Source organism: Cricetulus griseus, chromosome 8 (assembly GCF_003668045.3).
Source record: "Cricetulus griseus strain 17A/GY chromosome 8, alternate assembly CriGri-PICRH-1.0, whole genome shotgun sequence".
In the NCBI taxonomy this organism is placed as follows: Eukaryota; Metazoa; Chordata; class Mammalia; order Rodentia; family Cricetidae; genus Cricetulus; species Cricetulus griseus.
In genome coordinates this window covers 94,692,683-94,719,345 of record NC_048601.1, presented here as the reverse complement: position 1 = coordinate 94,719,345, position 26,663 = coordinate 94,692,683, and positions in this window count along the sequence as shown.

The window sequence follows — 26,663 nt, the reverse complement described above, 5'->3', positions numbered from 1 at the left end:
TTGAAGAATGGACAAGTGTGAGTGATTTGAAGCATCAGTTCTACTCATCTGAGAAAACCTGCATTTCCTAGGTGCTTAGACTCCTGTTGGTGTCCCTGGCAGGCAACAGATTCTGCCCAACAAGTGCTTGTGTGGAGGGAGTGGGCTGGCCTGTTTTTCTGTGCTTGGATGGTGGTGCATGAGCTTCTGAGGCTTTTTGCAAAGTATGCATGTGTGTCCACATGTGCATGCATGCATATGGAGGTCAGAGGTCAGCAAGCAACCTCAGATATTTGTCAGGTATATGCTTGATGGGGGATGTCCTTCTGTATGCTGTGAATATGCTCCTTTTATTGGTTGATGAATAAAACAGGATGTAGCCAGGCAGGAAGTATAGGCAGGGCTACCAGACTAGGAAAATCCTGGGAAGAGGAATGCAGAGAGTGAGTTGCCAGAGGGATGCCATGTAGCTGCCAAAGACGGAAGAGGCCTGGACATCACCAGTAAGCCAAGACTACATGGATACACAGATTCATAGAAATGGGTTAATAACTAAGAGAGAGCTAACCAATAAGAAGCCTGAGCCATAGGCCAAATAGTTTATAATTAACATAAGCCTCTGGGTGTTTATTTGGGACTAAATGGCTGCCAGACCAGGCAGGACAGAAACTTCCATTCACATGACAGCAGGACTTGGCAGGACAGAAACCTCCGACTACAAATGCTATCCACTTTTTTTGTGTGGGGGGTGGAAGCTGGAACTAACATAGCTGTTGAAGCTGGAAGGCCTGCAAGCCCCAGGGATCTGCCTCTTTCTGCCTTCCCAGCTCTGGGATTATAAGCATGAAATACTACATTCATCTTGCAAATAGTCCCCAACTCATGATGGCTATGTTTCCATTTTTTCCCATCTATTTAATGGTGTAAAAATGTTATGCATTCTGTAGAAACTGTACTTCAAATTTTGAGTTCCATTCTTCCCTGTGGCAACCAGAATGCCACAGACTTTGGAAGGCATCTAACAAACAATGTACTTTATCACAAGACAGGCTTTGTGTTTGATGACACTGCTGGGCTGAGCCCTGGAAAGTGGCCTGTGCTGTGCTGCTGTGTTCAGTAGGCACAGACTTTGAACATGTTTCAATGTGTAATGTTTGAAGTTTATAATGGGCTTATTGAACTGTGGTTCCATAGTCAGTTGCAGGAACTCCTATATAGAAATGAATTCTACAGAGTTCTGGTAGAGGTAAGTTCTGTCTGATGCCCTGAGCCCCTTTTGGTGATGTGTTCATGCTCTGGGGGTTGTGTGGTGATTCTTTTCTGTTCTTTTTACTCTAGCAACCACAATGTTGTCTAACACTTCTATGCACCTGCCTCAAAATGCTCCCTTGTTAGCCTGTGGAATCCAGCCATTAAGCAACGAAGCTAGGTCCCTCCACAGGGCCCTGGGATACCTCACATCCCAGCAGACACGCATGGATGCCTTGACCCAGGCAAGCACAAACCATCAAAATCCCATGTAACTTTGTCTTGATGTACCTCAGGGTCACTATAATAAAGCTGCTTAGGGGTGCTACTTTGATAGCCTTTGTGTGTGTGTGTGTGTGTGTGTGTGTGTGTGTGTGTGTGTGTGTGTGTGTGTGTGTGTGGTGGGGGAGACCTAAAATGTGATACAAGGAGAAAGTAGGGGGGGACAAAGCCTGGTATGGGGGAGCTTAGAGCACTTGTCTCTTGCTGTGTGTGCAAAAGCTATCCTAAGCAGAAGGTTGCCTGCCTCCATGTATATATCCGAGAACCCTGACCTTTCCCAAATGCCCTGAACTTTCCAGACAGTGTATATTTTTCTTATGGAGTGGAGAACAAACAGCTTTGCTTCTCCTGGCTCTCCCTCAGGCTCATGTGGCAGGAGGACGGGCAGAGCCCCAGCAGTATGGGATCAACCAATGGAGCACCATGAGAAGCTGCCTACAGGGCCAAGGCCACTGCCCAGCACCTGTGTCTGCTGGCAACCCCCCGCCTGACTGCAGGCTGCACACTCCAGGGCGAACCCGGCTATCTCTCTGTCACCGTCAGCACAGACTTGAGAGGGGACCTCACATCCCGGCTGATACACCTGGATGTGAGCACAAACCAGCCACATCACTTAGCCTTTAAACAGAATAAAGGGCTTTGTGGTCTTTGAGCTGGAAATGTCTTCTCTATTCTTGCTGCTCTGAGACCCAGCCTCAAGGGCCCAACCTCCCGTCTTTGATGGACAGGCTTCCTGTGGCAAAGTGAACTTTGTTGGTGCTAAAGCTTTAAGTTCTCTTCCCCACCCTTTTTGGTGATTGTATGTATTTCCATAATCTAGCTCATATTCATTATTTCAAACAAAGCTACTTAATAAAGTGTGAGGCAAACATGATTTATGTTTACAGCATGTGTTCCTGGTAGCTATAAACAAATTACCTACCTTTCCCCCCTACCCCACACATTTACCTACATTACAGGTACATTATAGGGTTCAGCTTGCCCATGGAGTCAGTTTGCTCAGGGATGATACTAACACAGGGCCACTAGAGCCACAGGGGGAGAGATACCTGTGGTCTTACTAATGCTGAAGACTCTCAGCCACAGAAGACAGCTCCATCCTTGGATCCCCAGGCCATGGAGAAACATTTTTAAGGGTTAAAAGGATTCCTAGCTTTATAGAAATAATTTATTCATTTTAATGTGCATGGATGTTTTGCCTACATGTGTCTGTGCACCATATCCATGCAGTGCCCACAGAGGCCAAAAGATGGGGTTAGATCCTCTGGAACTGGAGTTACAGATGGTTGTACAAAGCCATGTGGGTGCTGTGAAATGAACCCAGGTCTTCTGCAATAGCAGCCAGTGCTCTTAACTACAGGGCCATCTCTAGTCCCCACACATTATCCTGTTTTAGTTCATTTTCTATCATTTCCATCTTGAATGTCTGATGTTGGAGGAGGGTTGACACACCGACAGGAAACACGCCCTGCTTGTAAGAGACGTCTGCACCCACACAGCCTTTACACACACACAATGATCCCCCCCAACACACTGTAGCCAACTGTCTGCATCCACACAGCCTTTACACACACACAATGATCCCCCCAACACACTGTAGCCAACTGTCTGCACCCACACAGCCTTTACACACACACAATGATCCCCCCAACACACTGTAGCCAACTGTCTGCATCCACACAGCCTTTACACACACACACAATGATCCCCCCAACACACTGTAGCCAACTGTCTGCACCCACACAGCCTTTACACACACACAATGATCCCCCCAACACACTGTAGCCAACTGTCTGCATCCACACAGCCTTTACACACACACAATGATCCACACACACACTGTAGCCAACTGTCTGCATCCACACAGCCTTTACACACACACAATGATCCCCACACACACTCTGTAGCTGTCTGCATCCACACAGCCTTTACACACACACAATGATGCCCCCACACACACTGTAGCCAACTGTCTGAACCCAAACAGCCTCTACACAAATACAATGATCCCCGCACACACACTGTAGCCAACTGTCTGCATCCACACAGCCTTTACACACACACAATGATCCCCCCCCACACACACACACTGTAGCCAACTGTTCCCTCTTATGCTCACAGGAATGTCCTCCGTTCTGCTCTCTAGCTCACTTGTCTCAGACTGGAATGTCTTCCCTCATGGCCAATGAAGGATATCAGTCTCCTGTATCAGAGTTTTGGGCATTCTTGTCTCCTGTCAGCTCCTCACAGCCCCCTGAGGTAGACCAGAAAGCTCCCCTAGACTCAGCTACAGCCATGGGCACATCCTCACTTTTTTCCTTTAGAGGCAGGAACCACTCTCAAGAGGCTTCTGCTTGTGTGCTGAAGAGAGCTCCCTTCTGTTCCCTCTCACCATGAATTCTGAGGATCCTCTCTTGTTCTGTTGCCACAAATCCCACAGTCCCTGCTCCATAGAGGTGCCTGTGCGAGTGAGCAAACTGACAGTTTCTCTTTCAAGCATCAAATGGCCCAGGAGGGCTCTTTCTCAGTGAGGTGGCCACAGCGGGGGTCCCACCATGCTCTGATGAGAATTTTAATGGGATGTGAATCAGCCAGCATCAGTCTTACTCATCGTTTGGTCTATCTCCTCCTTCCCTCACACTGATCTCGACTGACCCAGCTACATCCATATCCATGGTGGGCCCGTCTTCCCCAAATTAGAAGTGACTTCCTTAGTTCGCAGAGAGCTGCACTTCTTATTTTCCTAGGCATTAACAGATGAAGCTGCAGTTTCTGAGGAAATGAAGCCATCAGCTCTCAGGTGCCCCTGACAACCTCAGCTGTGCCTGGGCTGGAGAGTCACAGGCCCTCAACATTTTACTGGGAAAAATGGGCAAAATACAAGCAATTGAGTGTTGAGTTTGGGCCATGCTTTTGTGAAGGGGCAGAGAAGGGCGAGTCCTTCCCTTGAGTCATATCAAGATTTGGAACCAGAGCCCAATGTGAAATAAAATAAACTAAAATCCTGGATTGGACCAGGTCCTAGCTGAGGCACATCTCTGTGAGCTGCTTTTAAACCCCTGCAGGTTATAATTGAGTGTACAGTAACTGCCAATTTCTAGGCATCCATGGAAGGCAAACCCAGAGTAGGTGATGGATGCTTTGAGATTGCTGGAACTTGCCTTCCTACCCAGAAGTCCATACACAGGTCTTGGATACTGGCCTGGGTTCAGGCCCATTGTAATGAAAGCAAAAGAACATAACCTAGGCTGTCAGCTGACATACCCAGAGGCATGTCCTGGAGGAGGGCGTATAGGCAAGGGCCAGGCATCTACCAAAACAGAAGAGGCCTGGTTCCTGGGAAAGACCTCAGCATGTCCATGTCCATGTGTGGAGATAGCCAGGCATCAACAGTATTGTGCCTGGGGTCTGTCAGACTGAGCATTCTCTAGCCCCAAAGATTTTCCAAAGTCATTGCAGAGCGTATCCCACATGCCTTGTGCTTGGTGACCCCTCCCCTCTGCCTTTTCAGCTTCCTGCCAATCACCTCATGTCTCCAGACTATCCTGCAGGAAGAACTGATATTCTTACTAATTTGTACCAAATTAACTTTCACTATCCAACCAGTACCAGAAGGTTCAAGCCAATATTAAAAGTACGATAATTTTCCAGGTAAGTGAATCCCAGACTCTCAGACCCTGAGCAGAAGTCTCCAGGCCCATAAGAAATAAGCAGACAGGGTGATAGTGCTTGCTGTGCTCTCTTTTGTACTGCTGGATTTTGTATTGTGTGTGTGTGTGCCCAAGGATAAGGTCGAGTCATTGAGGAAGTTTCTCAGTGGAGCCCAGAGCTTGCTGATGTTTGGTTTTATAAGCCAGCTTGCTCTACCTACAGAGGCTGAAATTACAGGTAGGCTGCCATGCCCCCCCCCCCCAGCGTGACTTTATATGGGTATATGGATTTCTGGGGATTTGAGTTCCAGACCTCACACTTGAATGGCAAGCATTTTAATGACTGAGCCACCTCTCCAGCCCAAGGCTTACTCTTAAAAAACAAACAAACACACATCCCAAAAAACATCCCAAAGGCAGCTGTCCCTGTTCGGAGCTGTCTGGCTGCCCTGCTACCTTCAGGTGGAAACTATTTCACCAGGGCTGTTGAGACTGGATTCAGGTTCTCTGTACCACAGTGACCCAGTGTACCACTCTGACTTAGTGGCACTGTGTACAGTGACAAGAGCCCTGGGCTCACAGTCGGCCTGCCAGGCTTTCCAAAGTCCTAATTCTGTCTATCACAATTCTAGTTGGCCACGGGCTCCTCAAAACCTCAAAAGTGAATGGGCTTCATTTTCCTGTTTGAAGCCTTGTGTGAGCACCAAGTCCCATGATTCACCTCATGGAATCTGCTGAACTTCTGCCCCTGCTGGTAGCTCTGTGTCTCCAGGTCACACACTTCTTTGGCTCTCCACACTGGGCACCTTTGAGCCCCTTCTCAAGAAGAAAATGAGCCTGCACAGAAGCTGATGTCATCATCTGCCAAAAGCCACTGGAACCAGCAGGTAGAGGTGTGAGACCTCCAGGAGTCTAAGGTTGACCCTTAAGGGTCAGAGCCTTTCGACAGAGTCAGGGGCTCTGCACAGAGCCACCCCCATGGACCTGTGTCTGCTGCTAACCCTCTAACTGACCTTCATCAAGGTATTTCCTCTCTCTGAAACTGAGTTCTTCATCTGTAAAATGCCATCGATAACAGAGCTTTCCATAAGCCGGCTGAGAGGAAAATGCCGGTGAGGCTTGTGTTGTTGAACACACACACACACACACACACACACACACACACACACACTCAGAGAGAGAGAGAGAGAGAGAGAGAGAGAGAGAGAGAGAGAGAGAGAGAGAGAGCGGCCTTTACTTGCTGAACCATTTTGCCAGTCATATTTTTTTATGTTTTTTTTTGACAAAAGCAACCCTCCCTCTCTAAGACCTGAGACTACAGGTGTGCCCCAGTATACCTAGCTGGTCCCCTTTTGTCTCTCTCTTGCCATCTTCTAACTTTCTTTTGTGACATGAAATCCCTTGTCAGATGCTGGTCATCAACCTTGGACTTCCTAATCTCTAGAACTATGAGGAATAAATATGTTTTCTCTGTAATTTATCCAGCTTCTGATATTCTATTTTAGTAACATAAACTGAACTAAGATTCAAAGTCACAGAACACAAATGATACATAAATCAATTGCATTTTATACGCTAGCAAGCAAAAAAAAATACAAGAAAGAATAAAACACTTCAAACCACTATAAATAAATATAATTAAAATAAGAAAAACTTTTCCCCAAACTGTGAAACATGACTGAAATTAAATAAGCCCTGGGTGTCCTGAGGCAGTGGCAAACATCTGGAATCTCAGCAATCCAGGGGAGGTGGGATGGGAAGACCTCTGGGGCTCACTGCCCAGCCAGCCTCGCCGAGTCAGTGAGATCCAGGCCAGGGAGAGACGCTATCTCACAAAACAAGGTGGACGGCTGGCCTGAGGAATGACTCACAGTTGACCTGTGGCTTCTGCATGAACACACCCATATGTCACATGTGCCCACACATTACCAGCACAGACTCACACACACACACACACATTGGTGAATTCCACAAAATTACTTGATAAAAGAACCAAATATAAAGAGAGGTATCTCCTCTAACCTTTGTTGAGAAAGTCAAATTGAGGCAACACTCGTCTGTGCTTCGGAAAGACAGGACAGTGGCCACTGAGGGAGGACACAGGCGGCTTCTGAGAGGCCTGGTGTCTCTTGGGCTGGCTGTGCTGCTTGGCCTGGGATATCCCCTGAGCTGCGAACCCATGCTTGGCAAGTTTTCCTGTTTCCACTAGACTTCAATTAAGTCCAGCTAAATAAAAAGCAGAAGGTCCACAGGCTGAGATACTTGCTTGTTCTAAATTAGAGCAAATTAGAAGGGAAAGGATGGGGAGATGGCTGGTGCTGAGGCTCAGAAGAGAGGGAGATGGGAGAAACAAAAGTCTGTAGGTTGAACAGACAAAGTGAGGCACGTAAGACGCAAAAGGAAAGGGCGAGTCTGCACTCCAGTTGTCAATTACTCTCTGCAATTACAGCTGGGAATGTCCCCTGCTCATTATGTGCTGTATTTGGACCATGAAATCTCCCTCCCAGGAAATAGGGTGGGAAGTAAATTGGAATCATATTTAGTTCTCATGAAGGTTCCGACCTCCAACAGAACAAAATGTCAACTGTAATGATCCCTCCCAGCACTGAGCTAGAAATCAATTTTTAACTCGTTTATTGTGTCACAGCTAGGTCACCAGCAAATACTCAGTATTTTCTTTGAAAGTGCAGCCACCAGCTCTGCCTGCTTTTCCTCATTTTCTGCACAAACCATACCAGTCTTTTACAGAGAAAAATAACTGCATCAATCAGGAAAAAAAAAGTCTCGCTAGAAATAAATTGAGAAATTAAAGTAGAGACAATATGATTTCCCTCATAATAACAGTAAAGCTGAATTGACTCTTCTGATGCAGGGAAAGCCAGATGCGAAGCTAACACTGCAGAGATCACAGAAGAAATTTCAGAATATCTCTGTGACCTCACAAGTGAGGAGGCACTTCAACAAAACCCTGACACACACACACACACACACACACACACACACACACACACACACACACACAGTCTTGATAAGTCAAAACAAGGCCTTCTATTGGTAGAAGTAAGTCATAGACAAGGCGACCAGAAACAGAGAAGCAAAAGAAGATATCAAAACCCCAAACTCACACCCAAGAGCTCCTGAAAACAAATGAGAAAAGGATTGAGACACCACCACCACCACCAATGAGTAAACAAACAGTCAGTAGCTTGAAAGAAAGTAAACAAGCTGATGGGTAGAAAACGGACTGGAGAGGATCCAAATTCAGAGCCATGCAGAGGCTGGGAATCAAAGCCGCACAATTTAAAACGTGGCAGACAGGTGCATCTTTGAGTGAGGGTCCCCTAGATTGCACCCAAGAGTCAGCCTTTCAAAGCAATGCCACACTGCCAGATATAAACTGTTTTATTGTATTAGTTACTTTCCTTGTTGAGAAAAGCAACATAACTGAGGGTTTGTTTCAGCTTTATCATTCAAGGGTACAGTCCTTGGGGGTAAAGTATGGCGGCACGGACTTGTGGCAGCTGTCCACACTGCATCCACAGTCAGGAAGCAGAGGGAGGTGAATGCTGGTACTCAGCTCGCTTTCGCCTTTAAAACAAACATTTACTTATTAAGATGTATTTTTAATTTTGTGTGTGTATGTTTGTCTGTATGTATGTGCATCTGTGTTTCAGTCTCACGGAGATGAGAGATGTCAAATACCCATTGGAGATAGAATTATAGGTAGCAGCGAACCATCCAGCAAGGGTGATTGGAACTGAACTCAGTCCTCTGTAAGATCAGGAAGTTCTCTTAACCACTGAGTCATCTCTCTGGCCCCTTAATTTCTTCTTTTTATTGCTAAATGGACAGACACAGTCTAGAGTCACTTGGGAAGAACCCCAATTGCTTAGAAGAATATCTGTTGGGGCACTGTCATGTTAAGTTATATGGCAGGGCACACATGAGTAGCACCATTCCCTACCACTCCTTACCCTTTCCAGGCGGTCCTGGGCTGTGTATAAGAAAGCTAGCAAAGAATAAGCCTTAAGGCGAGCAAGTCAGTAAGCAGCATTCCTCCATAGTTACTGCTTCCAGATTCCTGCCTAGAGTTCCGGCCCTCACTTCCTCGGGGATGGACTAAGAACGGACATTTAAGCCAAATAAGTCATTTTCTTCCCAAGTTGCTTTTGGTCAGTGTTTATCACAGCAACAAAAAGGAAACTGGAACACACCTTGAAGACAGAGATTCTTGGGGGAAGTGCATTCTAGCCACATTCTCTGTTTGACAGTCTTCTCCCCCCACCCTGCTTTATTCCCCCCCCCTTTCTACTGGAAGTTTCCCTGGGGTTTAGCTTCCTGCCCACTCTCTGCACAGTCCTGGTTCCTTTGCCTGGGGAATGTGCCAATCCCATCATCATTTTTAAAGGATATTTTTTGACAACTATAGATGAATACTTTGGTTTGGTTTTTCAGTCTTTCTTTTCTGGATGATATTCCCACGTCATGTTGTGACCTCCACGGTGTCTAACAGGAAGTTAGTGAGTATTTGAAGGTCAGTGTCCCTGGGCAGCACACTAGGAAAGAGAGCTAAATGTGTACTGGAGCCAGTAGACCAGACAAGTATAAGCTGCCCTCCTAGGGTTAGTCACTTCTTCCAACACAGGCCTCATTGCTGCATGCTTGCCCTTGACTTGACCTGGCCACCTCCACAACCTTCCCTCCCTACCCACCTGCAGAATTCCCTCCTCCAGGCAGTACTCAGGAACTGCCATCTCCTCTATCCATCTGTCCCCAAGGATGGACTGTTGGGACACCTCACTGGTGTGGCACCAAGAGGGACCCTCCCAAAATCCTTGGTAGCTACTTGACCTGCTGAGATGTGTCCCCCAGGCAAGAAAGTAGCAGCCACATCTGATGCAATGGAAGGGTCCACTGGGTCTGTTGCTGGACAGGCTGGAGAGGCACCTGATCTATGACTTCAGAGAGACATATAGAATGCTCAGTGTGGCTCAAATTCATAGTTGTTTATATGAAATAACAATGAAATAGCATTTGATGTGGTCCTGAGCACTTCTTTCTGGTCTCTTCCTATCAAGATGAGTGAAATGTTCCTAAAGAAATCAAAGAGAAACAAAACCAAAACACTTGAATGCATCCCTCCATGGCTGAGGTGTGGTCTAGGATATAAGCAAATACTCTGTGTTGGCTGCTTTCCCTGGCATAATTTATCTTCTGCAAAGCAATACAGGCATGCCATATGGCCTAGAGTCACCACCATAAGGCTCTGATTTCAAACACCAGCTGTGAGTTCACAGTTCACACCACTACCTGAGATGATGCTAGAATGACCACAGCACTCACAGAGTTAGTCTTTGTTTTTGAGACAAGGTCTCACTACACAAGCCTTGGCTGGCTTGAACTCATTCTGTAGATCAGGCTGGTCTCAAACTGACAGAGATCCACCTGACTTTGCCACATACAGCAGGAGTGCCTTATTCTCAACTGTGAAGGTTTTATTATAGTGAAAGGACTAAAAAGACAGCTGGACAAAAGAGCAGATGCAGAGGGCAGACTCAAAGGGGGTTCAAATATGGCACCCTGACTATCCTCTCCCCCTAAGTCCTGGATGGTGTCACTTTCAGGATGTGATAATCAACCCATAGTCCTGCCATTCATGGAGGGAAAGGTGACTTTGGGCTCATCACACACTGCCTGCATGGCAAGTCTACAGACTCTACCTCATCAAGGCATAGTTGACAAGACATATGGCAAAGCCCCAGGCAAGTGTGCACTGCACTGGCCAAACACAGGTGGGAGTGGGTGGTGTCTGGGCACATTCAATCAGCCAAAGGCCAAGACATATATCTGTAAGTCAGACCTCCATACCACACTGCCGCCATTTCCCCTTCAGAGGGTATAAAATGCATGGGTCTCAATATATCTACCTGGGTAACACTAACCAAGCAAATGAAAGAATACTATAATAAAAATTTAAGACATTGGAGAAGACAGCAGAGGATGGAAATATCTCCCATGAGGACTGATATAATAAAAATGGTCATCCTACCAAAAGCAATCTACAGATTCAATGCAACCCCCATCGAAATTCCAAAACAATTCTTCACAAGACTTGAAAGGGCAATTTTCAGTTTCATGTGGAAGCACAAAAAAGTCCCAGTATATCTAAAACAATACTAAATAATAAAAGAACTGCTGGAGGTGTCACCATGCCCAACCTCAAATTGTACTACAGAGATATAGTAATAAAAGGAGCATGGTATTGGCTTAAAAACAAACATGTTAATCAATGGAATCAAATTAAAAACCCAGACTTAAGTCCACAGACTCATGGACACCTGGTTTTTTTTTATAAAGAAGACAAAAACACACACTGTAAAAAGACAGCATCTTCAACAAATGGTGCTGGTCACACTGGATAGCTGCCATGTAGAAGAATTCAGATAGATCCATACTTATCACCATCCACAAAACTCAACTCCAAATGGATCAAAGACCTCAACATAGAACCAGATATACAGAACCTGAGAGAAGAGAAAGTGGGGAATGGCCTGGAACTCATCAGCACAGGAAAGGACTTTCTGAACCTAGTCCATTAGCACAGGCACTAAAATCAACAATTAATGAATGGGACCTCATGAAACAGAAAAGTCTTCTCTGTATGGCAAAAGACACCACCATTTGGACAAAGTGACAAGCTACAGAATGGGAAAGGATTTTTACCAACCACACATCCAATAGAAGGCTAATATCCAAAATATATAATTACTCAAAACACTTGACATCAAGAAAACAACCCAGTTTTAAAATAGGGTAGAGACCTAAATAGAGAATTCTTAAAAGATGAAACACAAATGGCTCAGAAACACCTAAAGAAATGTTCAGCATCCTTGTTCAGCAGGGAAATGCAAATCACAACTACTTTGAGATATAATTTTACACTAGCCAGAATGGCTAAGATCAATAAAACAAATGGCTCATGCTGGCAATGCTGAGGATGAAAGGGAACATTCATCTGTTGCCACTGGTGAAATAAGTATGGTGGTTCCTCAGGAAGTTGAAAATAGATCTACCTCAAGATTCAGCTATACCACTCTTGGGTATACACCCAAAGGATGCTTCATCTACCACAGAGACACTCACTCAACCATTTTAATTTCTGCTTTCTTCATAATAGGCAAATTTTGAAAATCATGAAATTCACAGGTAAATGGATGGAGTTGAAAAAAAAAAAACATCCTGAGTGAGGTAATTCAGACCCCAAAAGACAAATACAGTATATATCCACTTATATGTGGACGTTAGCTGCTATGTCTTCACTAAACAGGCTACAATCTGTATAACTACAGAGGTTAGGTATAGAGTAAAGAACTACAGGGAGAGATGGATTTCCCTAGGAAGGAGAAATAGGGTAGATAGCTACGGATAGATGGAGAGGGTAGAACAAGAGGAGGGAATCGGGTAAGGGAGGGGATAAAGGAGGGCAGTCAAGACGAAAGACCATGTGAGGGGTTTACGGAAATCCAATATAGCAGAAGACTTTTCCCCTTCTGTTGAAAATAGATTTCTTTCTCACATAATATATCCTGATCATTGTTTCCCTTTCCTCTACTCTTCCCAGTTCCTCTCCATTTCCCCTCCCATCCAGATCCACTCCCTTTCTGTCTCTCATTTAGAAAACAATCAGCCTTCTAAGGGACAATAATAAAACAACAAAACAAAATATATTAGGATAAAACAAAAACGAACACATCAAAGTTGGACAAGACAAATAAGAGAAGAGCCCAAGACAAAACAAAAGAGTCAAGGACCCACTTGTTCATACACGCCCATAAAAACACTAAACTGGAGGGCTGGAGAGCTTAAGAGCGCCAACTGCTCTTCCAGAGGTCCTGAGTTCAATTCCCAGCAACCACATGGTGGCTCACAACCATCCGTTATGAGATCTGGTGCCCTCTTCTGGTGTGCAGATATACATGGAAGCAGAATGTTGGACACACAATAAATAAATAAAATATTTTTAAAAACACTAAACTGGAAGCCATAGTATGTACACAGAGGACCAGGTGCAGACCTGTGGAGGCCCTGTACATGCTGCCTCAGTCTCTGTGAGTTCATATGTGCATGGGGTCTTGCAGTGTTTAGGTTTTGATTCCTTGGGGTCCTCCATTCCCCCTGTTTCTTACACACTTTCTGCCTTTTCTTCCATAGGGTTTCCTGATGGAGACATTCCCTTAAGGGCTGAGTGTTCCAAGGTTTCACTCTGCATATTGTCTGACTGTGGGTCTCTATATTTGTTCCCCTCTGCTGCTGGAGGAAACTTCTCTGATAATGGCTGAGCAAGGCATTGATCTAGGAGTATAGTAGAATGTCATTATGAGTCATTTTATTTATTTATTTTTGTTTTGATTTGTCTTTTAGAATAGTGGCATTTGGTCTATCTAATATTTGGTTTATCCTTAGATTATCTAGTCGCTGGTTCTTGGTCACCCAAGCAGTGCTGGGTTTGGGTTCCATTTCATGCAGTGTCTTAGTTAGGGTTTCTATTGCCACTACAAAACACCATGACAAAAAAGCAAGTTGGGGAGGAAAGGGTTCATTAATCTTACACTTCAGCATTGCTGTTCATTACTGAAGAAAGTCAGGACAGGAACTCAAACAGGGCAGGCTTCCAGAGGCAGGAGCTGATGCAGAGGCCATGTAGGGGTGCTGATTACTGGCTTGCTTTCCTTGGTTTGCTCAACCTGCTTTTTTATAGAACCCAGGACCACCAGCCCAGGGATGGCACACCCACAATGAACTGGGTCCTCCCACATTGATCACTAATTGAGAAAATGCCTTACAGCTGCATCTCATGAAGGCATTTCCTCAACTGAGGCTCCTTCCTTTCTGATGACTCTAGCTTGTGTCAAGTTGACACACAAAACCAGCCAGTACATGGAGTGAGCCTAAAATCCATTGGATATTTGTTGGTAACTCCTACAAGCTTTGTGCCCTAGCATATCATGTAGGCAGGACACCATTATAAAACAAAGGGTTTGGGGATGGCTTGGTGTTTATGTTTCTCTTTTGGTAGTGTGCAGAGTATCTTCCTGTACCAAAGATGATAGAATGTAGGCTCTATGTAGGCACCAACTCGACTTCTCCATGTGCAGTGAGTTGGTGTTTTTAGCAATAGGGTTTTACTGTCAGTTTGTAGAGAGCAACCTATAGTCTTATTAACAGCCTGATTTGTTTGGGGATTCCCACAGTACCCTTTCGGCCAACAACTCAATTAGCTTCGGCCCAATCCCAGCACTGGAAGCTTTGTTTGGTAACAAGAAATGGCCAGCTGGGACTCTGTCTCCTTCATTACTTGCTCATCAATTTCACTTAGCTCACCTTCTTCTATGTATATTTTTAAGAAGCTTCTACTATTGTGTGGGAATCAAGACCCACTAGACTCAGTGCAGGTTAAGTGAAGTTTATTCGGGGAGAAGGCACTTACACAAGAAACAGATGACTGCAGGTTCCCGCTCCAAGGATACCAACCCTGCCGTCCAGATGCTCTCTCTCCTCAACCTGACCAGGAAGCAAGAGAGAAAGCACAGGTCCCGACCCCAGACCTAATCCTACTCTCAGTCATATCCGCACCTGTGGCCACGCCCAAACAGGCGTAGTCAGTGCTACAGGTGTGGGGTATTGGGGGGGTAAATAGGGGGTGAATAGCTCACTACAATTCCCCTTTTAGTCTAAAGAAAAAGATTTAGGCTTGATACAAAACTATAAGATACTAAGACAGCAAATATCAAGTATGCTCTAGGAGAAGGAAAAGCAAGAACATACACACTTAAGACCTATTACCAGTGAAGCAACTAGAGCAAAAGGCAAAAACTACATATCCAGACCTAGGGTGAAGGCATAACAGAGATTACCATGGAGTTGTCCTAAGCTGGAAAGTTTAAGACTTGTATCTAATATTTCTATCTAGGAAGAGAGAACAATAATTGCGACAGTATAAACTTTAACCTCATCAAACACCTGAGAAGGAAGATAACAATACTAGGGTAGACAGGAAGTACAGGTGAGCAACTTCCAAATGAACAATGCCCAAATTCCCAAATATTGTTTATAGATGTTTGTTTTCATTTTAATAGGGTTGGTTATAAATGGTTAAGGACCACAACCAATCTTCTTCTAAAGAAAAAAAGGGGAAATGATATAGAAATGAATACTTTACATTGATATGGATTTTGGCTTATTGATACAAATTTAGGATCAATTTTGTGATATGTATATTTCTCCTCTTGTTTAGGTATCGTGTTTATGCAGCTCATTTAAAAATGTAATGTATAATTAAATACAGATTATAGTTACCTATAATAGTCAAAACTTATAGTTCGGTTAGTTAGGTTTCTAGACATATAGAGATATATTTCAAATGGATAAGCATTCCTCAAACCTTTCAAAGACAGCCTATGGGCCAAAGACGGATGCACCAATTTACAGAAGAACTTTGGATGACTGTCCGGGTAGTGAGATGTCTCTGTCATTTCTAGAGTTTATATACTATCATTCTGTGGTCTTTGATGGAGTTGAAGACAGATAGTTTTCCTTAGTTAAGATAAAAGACAAGTTACATTTTAGACTCGCAAAGATAGGATAGATGATAGACTATTTTGTTTAAATCTGGCTAAATGCTAATGAACTAAATATTTAGACGTTAGTTCTTATATGTAACTGTTTTGTTATATATAATTTGACTATGTTAAAGTTAAAACCTTTCTTTTTATTTAGACAGAAAAGAGGAGATGATGGAGAATGTCTTCTGTATGTGTTTGTCTATTGGTTGATGAATAAAGCACTGTTGGCCAATAGGGAAGCAAGATAGGTGGGGCTAGGAGATGAGGAGGATTCTGGGAAACGTAGGCAGAGGAGTCACGATGTAGGACACGAGAGGAGTAACAGGTCTGGACTCATTCTCCGGTAAGAGAAGACCATGTAGATATATACAGATTAGTAGTTATAGGTGAATAATTAAGACAGTCAATAAGAAGCCCTGGCCAGGGGGCTGGAGAGACGGCTCAGAGGTTAAGAGCACTGACTGCTCTTCCAGAGGTCCTGAGTTCAATTCCCAGCAACCACATGGTGGCTCACAACCATCCGTTATGAGATCTGGTGCCCTCTTCTGGTGTGCAGATATACATGGAAGCAGAATGTTGTATACATAATAAATAAAATCTTTAAAAAAAAAAAGAAGCCCTGGCCAACAGTATTCATAACTAATATAGTGTCCGTGTGTTCATTTGGGGCTGATGTGGCTCTGGGACCAGGCTGGCGGGAAGAATGACCATAACATCTCCTGTGTTAGATTCCCACACTACCCCTGACATTTCCTTTAACGTTAGCTGTCTTTCCCTGTATACCTTCCCTCTCCCCCTTCTCCCACTGCCCTCCCCTGCTACAACGTCACCTCACCCATCCATAACTACTCGATTCCCTTTTCCTAACAAGCTCTGTCTGTACCCCTGGTCCCGAACTCTACACTTAAGCTCTGTGGTTCTATGGATTGCAGCTTGGCTATCATTGACTTAACAGCTAATATCCACATATAAGCAAATATGTATCACGTTTATCTTTCTGGGTCTGGGTTACCTTAGGATGATTTTTTTTCTAGCTCCATCCATTTACCTATAAATTTCATTATTTCATTTTTTAATATTTCATTGTGTAAATGTACCACCAAATAAGAAGAGAAATGTAGATACAAAGCCATCTACAAACCCTCTGGTCAACAATTGTGACCTGCCTGTAGGATACTCTGGTTTAATAGTGGCACAAAGCTTCTGGAGGTAACCAACCAATATGTGATTGGATTTAAGGCCCAGTCCAAGAGATAGAACCCACACCAAACACTGCTCAGTTGGCTAAGAATCTGAGACAAGTTAGGCCAGAGACCTGGGGAAATCCAAACACTACTGTTATCCTAAAGGAACATAGCAAGGAAATGGCGGTAGTGGCACATGACCTTAATTTCAGCACTCAGGAGGCAGAAGCCAGAGGTGGATCTTTAAGTTTGAAACCAACATTGTCTACAGAGCAAGTGGACAGCCAGGTCTATACAGAGAAACCCTGTCTTGAAAAGAAATGTACATAAGGAAAACCAATGAACTGCTCAGTGTCCTTCTACTTTTGACAGCTTTCCCATTTGTTTTGTTGTTGTTGTTGTTGTTGTTGTTGTTTTTCCGAGACAGGGTTTCTCTATGGCTTTGGAGGCTGTCCTGGAGCTAGCTCTTGTAGACCAGGCTGGTCTCGAACTCACAGAGGTCCGCCTGCCTCTGCCTCCCAAGTGCTGTGATTAAAGGTGTGCTCCACCAATGCCCGGCCAGTTTGGTTCTTTTATGTATAGAATTCATATAAAGATCACAGTGCAGTAGAGTGCTACTGCCAGGCTATAAGCTGCAGTATGACAAGCCACCCCATGGCAAGAGTCTTGGTGCAAGAGCTGGGTCTCTGAATCAGCCATGCTGACCTGTGTCCCGCCCCCCCATCCAGCACTAACTAGACTCACTGTGTCTGCTGGTTCATGGCTGCCAAGATGCTTATTCCCAGGCCTCAGCCCTCTCAATCACAGGATGCCCTACTATCTCTGAAAGCTAGCCTGAAGACATCCTAATGCTGGACCTTCCTTGACCCAGGTCCCACCCCATCCATTCCATAGCTCCTTGGAAAATACTCTGCAGCGGTGGCCAGTCTGTCCCACCAGCCAGCAATCAGGTCCCATATGACAACTGCAGGCACTCCCAACCCCAGGCCAGTGTGGTCCCAGTAGTCAGTATTTCACGTGCAAGGATGGAACCTCATTCCACCGGACTGTACCTTGCAATACAAAGAGGTATCGCCCAGCTCCATATGGAACAGTGACCCTCAGGAAGAGCCAGTCCTGCCCACACCTGGATCTGAAACTTCAGCTTCGGAGCTGTGGGAGGTCTCGTGGGTTAAGTCACCAGGACACAGCGGCAGTGGGACTAATGAACTGCCATCTTGTGGTTGATGGACAAGACTGACTTGTAAGCTCGTGGCTCACAAAGGGAGCTCCCTGGCTAACACAGCCTGCAGAGGTGTGATCAATGGGCACTGAACACAGCTCTTCTCCTCAGTTCCCTCCCCTCCCACAGCAGGGGATGATGCTCTAAGAAATGTTCACACCTGGTTTCAGGAAGGTCCTGGGCAATACCCTACACTTCCAGGAGTGGTCACTAGGTGGCACTAGCACCCGGCAGAGCCACAGGCTCTCTGTGCAAGGAAGCGGGTGAGGGAGTGTTTATTCTGAGTCCGGTGAATTTAAATGGATTGAAGAGTAGATTACTTTTCCTTTGCCTATTGCTATTGCTCTGGTAGGACTGCCAGTAACTGCCAGTCATGGTTGTGAGTGTTGCGTCCTAATTGCGAGGCATTCCAACTGTAAATTGTGCCGTGCTTTAACTGTAAAATACACTCAGGGTTTTTGAAAGACCAATACAAAAAGAGTAATGGCTTCTCTGTCGTGGCATTGGTCATGTTAGGAGTGTGATGTTCTAGAGCAGCCAGCTTGCTTTATTTCCTGTGGCAGGCCCTTCAGCTGACTTGAATCTGCTCCTGGCATGTCACCTGGCAGGTGTCCTCAGCAAAGCAGATGATGTCTGCCTTGGGGAGGCAGTGTCCTCAAGGTAGCTGTGCTATTTCCATGAGGATCTCTGTGGATTTGCCCATGACCCGCAGACCCGCTGATGAGGCCATCTCACGGTTGCTCATCTGACTGACTATTTCACTGCCTAGGTCAACAAATGTCACACAAATCAGTGGTTAAGAGCACTGCCTGAGGACTGAGTTCACATTCCAACATCTATGTCCTGTGGTTCAAAACAACCTGGAATTCAAGCTCAGGGCATCTGATGGCCACATCTGGTCTCTGTGGGCGCCTACACATGTGACACAGACTGCATCCCAACACAGGGACCTCAACACATGTGACACACACTGCACCCCAACACAGGGATCTCATTCATCTAAGCCTCGGTGCCCCTACCCAGCACTCTGCAATGCTGTTTGTTCCTGGACCCCCTGGGGAACTGGATGCTGTTGTCAGGTAGGTCCGGGACATCCCCTCAGCACCAGGCCCTCCCTAGTCTCTATACACAGCTCACATCCTCACCTCCTAAAGTAAGTGCTGTATACACCACAATTCCGTGAAAGCAGCAGAGGAAATCCGGAGGGCGTGGCAAGTTCAGGAAATCATTTCCTATCTCTTTTTCCCTCCTTTTGCCAACTGAAGTTCCCAAAAAGAAAAAAAAAAGTCACACCCATGGAAATTCAACTTAATGGTCATGATTGTGGAGTGTTGGAATGCTTCAGATCCAGAGACAAATTTAGGGCTATCTTTAGCATCTCTGATAGCCAGTGATAGCCCGCCTCTGTGTCTGACCTAGCATCCTCATGACCATCAAGTGAAACCGTTTAGAATGTAACAAATCACCGGCTTCAAGCAACCAAAAGGCTAAGAACATCACCAGACAGTGCTGAGGTCTACGGTATATTTTCCTCTGCTTTTCCGTAACCTGCCTACCTGATATTCTGACTAATGGATTTGATTGTGACTTTCTTTGTTCTGTAACTATAATCTACTCTGTTCCAGGGGGCACGGCCATTTATATTTTGCTCCAGAACAAACCATCTCTTATTTTATTTGAAGTAAGGGCTGTGCTTAATTTAAGAATTGTATTAATTTCCAAAGAAGGAAATGAAAACAGATTGCTTCAATGATACATGTCCACAAAAAAGCTTTGAAAATTTCATGAGACAGACTAATAAAGGTGAAATAAGAAAAACAAAACCCGCCAGGCATTAGTGGCATACACCTTTAATCACAGCACTCGGGAGGCAGAGGCAGAGGATTTCTGTGAGTTCAAGACCAGACTGGTCTACAAGAACTAGTTCCAGGACATCCACCAAAGCCACAGAGAAACCCTGTCTCAAAAAACAAACAAACAAACAAAAAAAGAAAGAAAGAAAGGAAAACAAAAACCCTGGCAGTATGGAAGTAAACTTCAGAGTTATGAGCAGAAGTAGGAGGAGCCAAGTGTACACCCCTCCCCCACTGATCTCTCCCATGGGGTGGGAGGTGCTTGGCGGCTCACAGCTGACCTTCTGAATTGATGTAACCTCCTTTACCCATAGGGATTTGGGAGGGGCTGAAGCAGCAGCATTGAAACCAGCCAGGTGGCTGAGATAGGCCACTGTTGTGTTACATACATTTCTTGGGGAGATCCAAACAAACACATGTTCACCCCTGACAAGGCCCCTCATGGCAATAACCTCACTGCCCTTAGCTGCAGGAGCACAGGTGAGGTGTTACAGTGTGGAAGTCTCCCCAGATCCCCCCCCCTTTGCATCGTGATGATAACCCCATGGAAGCTACATTATGGAGTCCACTGTCAGGGAATCTTCTATATCCTATACACTCTAGCATCTCCCAAGATCACTTGCAACAGCAGGAAGGCAGGACAGATCATGTGGGAATACTGGGTGAAGATCCAGCACCCTCCTCCCCTTCTACGACAGAGTGTCAACTGCCCATCCCTGGAGACCTAATTGTGGCTGTAGTGGTCTGCTCATTTAGCTGCCATGGCTACTGTTTCAAATAAAAGCAACAACAACAACAAAATGAGCCTAGGAGCTGGGGACCCAGGCGCATGTAGTCCCAGCTGTTTGGGCAGCTCAGGCAGTAAAATAATTTGAGCCCAGCAATTGGAGGCCAGCCTGGGCAGTGAACGTAAGGATTCAGGCATTAGCTGGCCTTCTCCTGGCACCTGGCAGAATGCACTCAGGCAGTACCCTGGTCAGCACACAGGTGCAAAGGACCCCTTTAAAAGACAGACACCCACCACCTGCCTGCTTACTCTCTTCCTGTTGTTTCCCTGGGGCACACAGAACTTTTCCTGTCTCCCTCTTCTCTGTTCTCTCTCTCTCTCTCTCTCTCTCTCTCTCTCTCTCTCTCTCTCTCTCTCTCTGAGTCTCTTTACCTCTTTTGTCCCCCCCCCCGTTCCCTTTCTAATAAAACTGTTCATTAGGCTCTGTCTGCCTGGCATGTTTGTCTCCCACCTTGGTCACCCTCACCTGCCATGGAATCTGCCAAGGTTCCCTTTGCGATTTATCATAACAGTGAAATGCTATAGCAGGTCTGAGCCATGACTGAGAAAGCCAAGGATGAGCTTCCTCCCGCCTTGAGGAGGTGGAGTTCCTCCCAGATAGCTGCTGTCGTGGGTGAGCATATTGGGACTCAGGCTGTAGAGCATAGAGCAGGGCTCAGGCCATAAAGTGGTGCTCAGCAGCTGACAGTGTTCTGTGCTCCACAATCCAGTGACTTCCCTCATCAAGTGGTACCCAGGACTCTGTGGGGAGGCAGCACTGTCGTGGAAACAGGCAACACTGTTGGATCAGCATGGAGGCTGTACTACTCACTTTCCTGTTGCTATGATAAAACCCAGGACCAAAGCAGCTTATGGAAGAAAGCTTATTGTGGCTTATGGTTCCCGAGTGAGAAGAGTCCATCTTGCCAGAGGAGTGGCAGCAAGCTAAGAGCTCATACCTTCAAATGCAGAGAGAGTAAGCTATATAATCTCAAAGCCTGCTTCCAGTGACATACTTCCTCTAGCAAGGCCACACCACCTAAACCTCCCCCAACAATACCACCAACTGGGCACCAAGTGTTGAAACCACCACAAAGATAAACTCATTTTTTTCATGGAAAAGCAATAGAACCCTGAGATAGTCGTCACAAGAGTCTGGCGTTTACCTCCTTCTGAGCCACTTTGTGCAGTCCCAGAGCCCATCAGTCACACTGGCTTTTGGAAGTGATGTCTGTGAAGTGCCAAGTTCACACATGGCATCTCATCTGATCCACTGAGGCCTGAGGCAAGGGGATGAAGCTTCCTGTCTACCCTTTCTGCCCTGTGGGTCTAGGGTGAGAGACAGGGGGTGGGAGTGGGGTGGGGTGAGCTTGAATCTGGCTGTTGTTTGATGAGCCCCAGCAACCTGGTAGAGAACTGGACAGTGGGGGACATTCTGACCACCACAGAGCCTGGGGAGGGCATAGCACCCACCATCATCATGGCATATGCTGTGTGAAAACACCCTCTCAGCTCACATGTTAAATGTGAGCTGGTGGTGCTAGTTAGGGAGACCCTGCAAACTTTAGGAGGTTGGGGCCTGGCTGGGAGAAACAGGTTCCTGAAGGGATCTTAGAAAATGTTACTAACCTAGAAGCAGGGAGCAAGGCCAAATGAGACAGGACAGCGTCTCTGGGCTTCTGTACTCAGCCATCAGGCAGAAGGTGGCACGGCACACAGTTCACAGACACACTCGGGACAGGGCCCTGCCATCCTTTAACACTAGATAATGCCCACCTGTCTTGCTTTCTTTTCTGCTGCTGTGATAAACTACCCTGATCAAAAGAAACTAGGCAAAAGGGGCTCACTCGCTGCTTACATTTCCAGGTTATGGTCTATCAGAAGTAGGAAAGTCAAGGCAGCAGGAACTGCAGCCATAGTCAGCAGCAGAGGGAATGAATGCATGCATGCTTGTGCTCGGCTAACTTTCTCCTCTTTTATACAGTTCAGAGCCCAAACCCAAGTTTAGACTAGGTCTTCCCACATTAGTTACGGTAACCAAGATAATCTCTACAGACATGCTCAAGGTCCAATCTGATGTAGACTATCCCTTATCAATGCTGTCCCTAGGTGATTCTAGGTTGTGTCAAGTTGACAGTTAAAACTGTCCATCATCCCACCCTTCCCAGGTCCTGGGGGAAGCGATAGCTAGAACTTCCCATTTTGACTTTGGACCATGTCTTCCTGTATCCTATTGACAGATGATTGTGTTCTCATATGTCCTCTACTCACCTCCAGCCTGCAGCCTTTCCTTAGCTTTTACTCCTGCCTCATCTCATCTCCTCTAAGCAAAAACACCGCCTTTCCCAGCCATGATGCTTGCCTTACAAGTGAGGCCTGCAGTGCAGGGACTCACTCCAGCTTCCACAGTGAGAGGCTGGACAAGACACATACCATTGGCATAGTATATGCAGAGCCAACTGTCATGGACCAGGGGATCCACAGCAAAGCCCCTGGTACTGTCATCTTTACAGCTTGTGGGAACCCCCAGCAGAATCCTGCAGCACCAAGTCCTGGTTTGCTTTGTGCTAGGGACAACGTAGTGGCCCAAGTTGGCCTTAAGGGGAATGGCACTCTGGGAGATGGGGAGCTCCTTGACAACCCTCCATCTGGATGACTTCTAGAAACCTCCAATCAGCCTACATCGAGGTCATGCCTTGTTGAAATGGGCAGAAACACTCAGTGGGGACGATGAAAGCTTGGACATGTGTGGGAATGCACGTACTTGGGCTCAACTCTATTGTCCTGCCAAGTAAACATTGACTTGGTGTTTAGGTTCTGTCAATATTTACCTCTGAGCTAATAAAACCTGGTGTTTACTTTTTCTGACTGTGGTCCGCTGGCTGGCTATTCTTCTTACCTACCGTTAGCCACAGAGCTTGAGAATGAGGGTCAGTGAGAAGCAGCAGGTCACAGACCCCTCGTGGAGCAGAGATCTGCAGGATTGCTTCTCCTCTTTGGCCTCACAGTTCCTGGGTGGTTCTAAAGATCCCTATCACCTGTCAGTGACATTCACTGGCTCCTAGTTGCATGGAAGAAGCATAGAGTATGTGTGTCGGGGGTGCTGCCTAAGTTTACAAATGGCAAATGTTGAAGGACACAGCTGTCCCACTGTCATCCAGTGTCCTGCTGAGTGCATTGCTCTATAATGTGGGCTGATTGTACATGACTTGCAACGCAAGCCACAGCATCTCAGACACACAAGGTATGTACTGGGCTCAGACATGTCACTAGAGAATAGGAATTTTCCGGCTCCATTACTAAGGTCATACATGTGGTACATTGCTGGTCAAAACATCATTGTATGGCATGTAAATGTGTGTGCACATATGTGTGTATGTGTGTGCACGTGTTGAATATACATGTGTGTATGTTTATGTGAATGAATGTGAGTGTGTGTGTGTGTGTGTGTGTGTGTGCAGGCATGTGTACACCTGTGTGTATGTGTCTGCATGTGCACATGTATGTATGTATGTGTGTGTGAGTATATGTGTGTGTGTGTGTGTGTGTGTGTATGAAGACAAGTGCGAGAACATGTGTATGCACATGTGTGTATGCGTGTGCACAAATGTGAGTACATATGTGTGGGTGTATGTCTACATGTACATGTGTACACATGTGTGCATACTCACGTGTGCATGTGTTCACACATGAGTGCGCATGTGAGTTAGCGTGTCCATATGTATGTGTGTACATACATATGAGTGTGTTACACACATGTGTCTGAGTGTGAGTGTATTTGTTTGAGCATTATGCAGCTGGGCCTGTGTGAGTGTGTAAATGTGTGTATGCACTCATGTGACTAAGCACGAGTGTGCACATGTGTGTATAAATTACCTCTCCATATCCTATCAGTTCTGCTTCCTGAAGAGCTCTAAGGTGCCAGAAGACATCTTACACTCTACAGCTCAAAGCTTCTGCCCACCCCACCCTTGATCCTACTCCGAAGAGGATGTGGCTATGGCATCTCTGAATGACCTTGAAGAAAATGATGAGCCTGAACCTGATACCCTGAATGGGTGCAAAGGTCAGCTCACCTGGGGCCTGGGGCCTGGGTCCAGCAAGTCTGCAGTGGCCTTCAGCCATTGGCAGCAAAGTACAGAGCACAGGTCACTGGGCTCAGGCAGGCTCAAAGCCCAAAGGAAGCCAGCAGCAAGTGAGTGGCCCACTGTGTCTCCAGTGAGACGCTGGGGAAAGCAGAGAGACAATGATGTCTGGTCCAAGGGGCTCCTAGATGGTCGGACAGCAACCAAGGAGGTGATGATGATCTCAGGAGGGGTTCAGTGAGGGTTAGGGTTAGAGGGCAGAGAAACTCAGAGGAGTGAAGAAGGTGACGAAGTGAGAATAGCGAAGCCATAGCCCTAACAGGAAGGCTGAATCTTGCCCAGGCTCAGCCTCCCATAGGGTCTGGGGCCTGCCGGGGCTATGCCTTTAGATGCCGTGGGTCCCTATGCTCCTTCTTCCCGCTCAGAGCCAAGAGCTCCTGCTGCTGACAGCCTTCTGCTCCTATGCGGCCCTTCTAACCTCAAAAGGATGACTCAAGACTGTGCACCAGATGTAATATGGCAGATTTGGGGAGCAGGTGTATGAGAGACGGGTTGAAAGCCATGTGCCCTGGGCCAGGTGCCACCTCTGTGCACACCTCTTCTGTCACAGCTGCCAGCCACCCTCACCCATTGTGGCCCTGTGCCTTAGCTACACATGCAGTGTCCCAGAGTCAGAGTGGAGATGGTGTGGGGGTGTGACAGGTGCCTCCGCTGGCTTCTGCACTGGTTTCAGAGCAGCACAGTTGCTGTGCCTTTCCCAACTGGCACACCTGAGGACTATCACACCTCAACTCCCATGGCCCTGCAGCTCCTGTCTATGGGCTACCTCCAAAAGCAAGCTCTCCAGACCTAGGTCTACACACACTCACCCTGCCACTCCAGGGAGAGCCGACTAGCCACAAGTGGGACATCCCAGCATCTCACCTGCCTGACTGCATCCTACAGCAAAACTCACCACACTCCACTGCAAAACCCAACAATGCACTCTTCTCCACAAAGACTGGGTGTCTTGCCCCATGCTACCCACAGCAGTGCCAGCACCTTCTAAACCGATAACCACTTTGGTCAGTGAAGTCCTGGAGCCCAGACACCACCCAGAGCCTTCTCAGAGGATGGCCAAGCCCTCCATTTCCCAAACCATGCAGCCTGGCGCAACAAGGCTCTCTTGATGTCCTAAACACAGAGTCCTCAAAGCCAGACAAAAAAGTAGACCACACCTGCCAAACAACACCTCTTTTCTTGGAAAATCTGTGTCAAGTTGACACAACCTAGAGTCACCTGGGAGGATCATTTTAATGAGGATTTATCTAGATCAGCTTGGCCTGTGGGCTTGTCTGTGGGGGATTGTCTTGATTGGTAATGGAGGTGAGAAGAGCCAACCTGAATTGTGTGTGGCACCGTTTCAAGAGCTGGGCCCTGATCTACATAACAGTGAAAAAAGCAAGCTGAGAAAGCAAGGACGTGTTTCTCTTTGCTCTGGACTATGCCTGTGAGGTGACTAGCTGCTTGAGTTCCTGCCTTGACTTCCTCAAAAAATGATGAACTCTGTATGGGGCCTCTGGTAGTAGATCAGTATTTATCCCTAGCATACGAATGCACTTTGGGAGCCCATTCCACACAGAGGGATACTCGCTCAGCCTAGACACACAGGGGAGGGTCTAGGTCCTGCTCCAAATGATATGACAGACTTTGAGATTCCCCCCATGGAAGGCCTCACCCTCCCCAGAAAGCAGAAAGGGGATGGAATAGGGGGTTACTGGGGGACAGAGGAA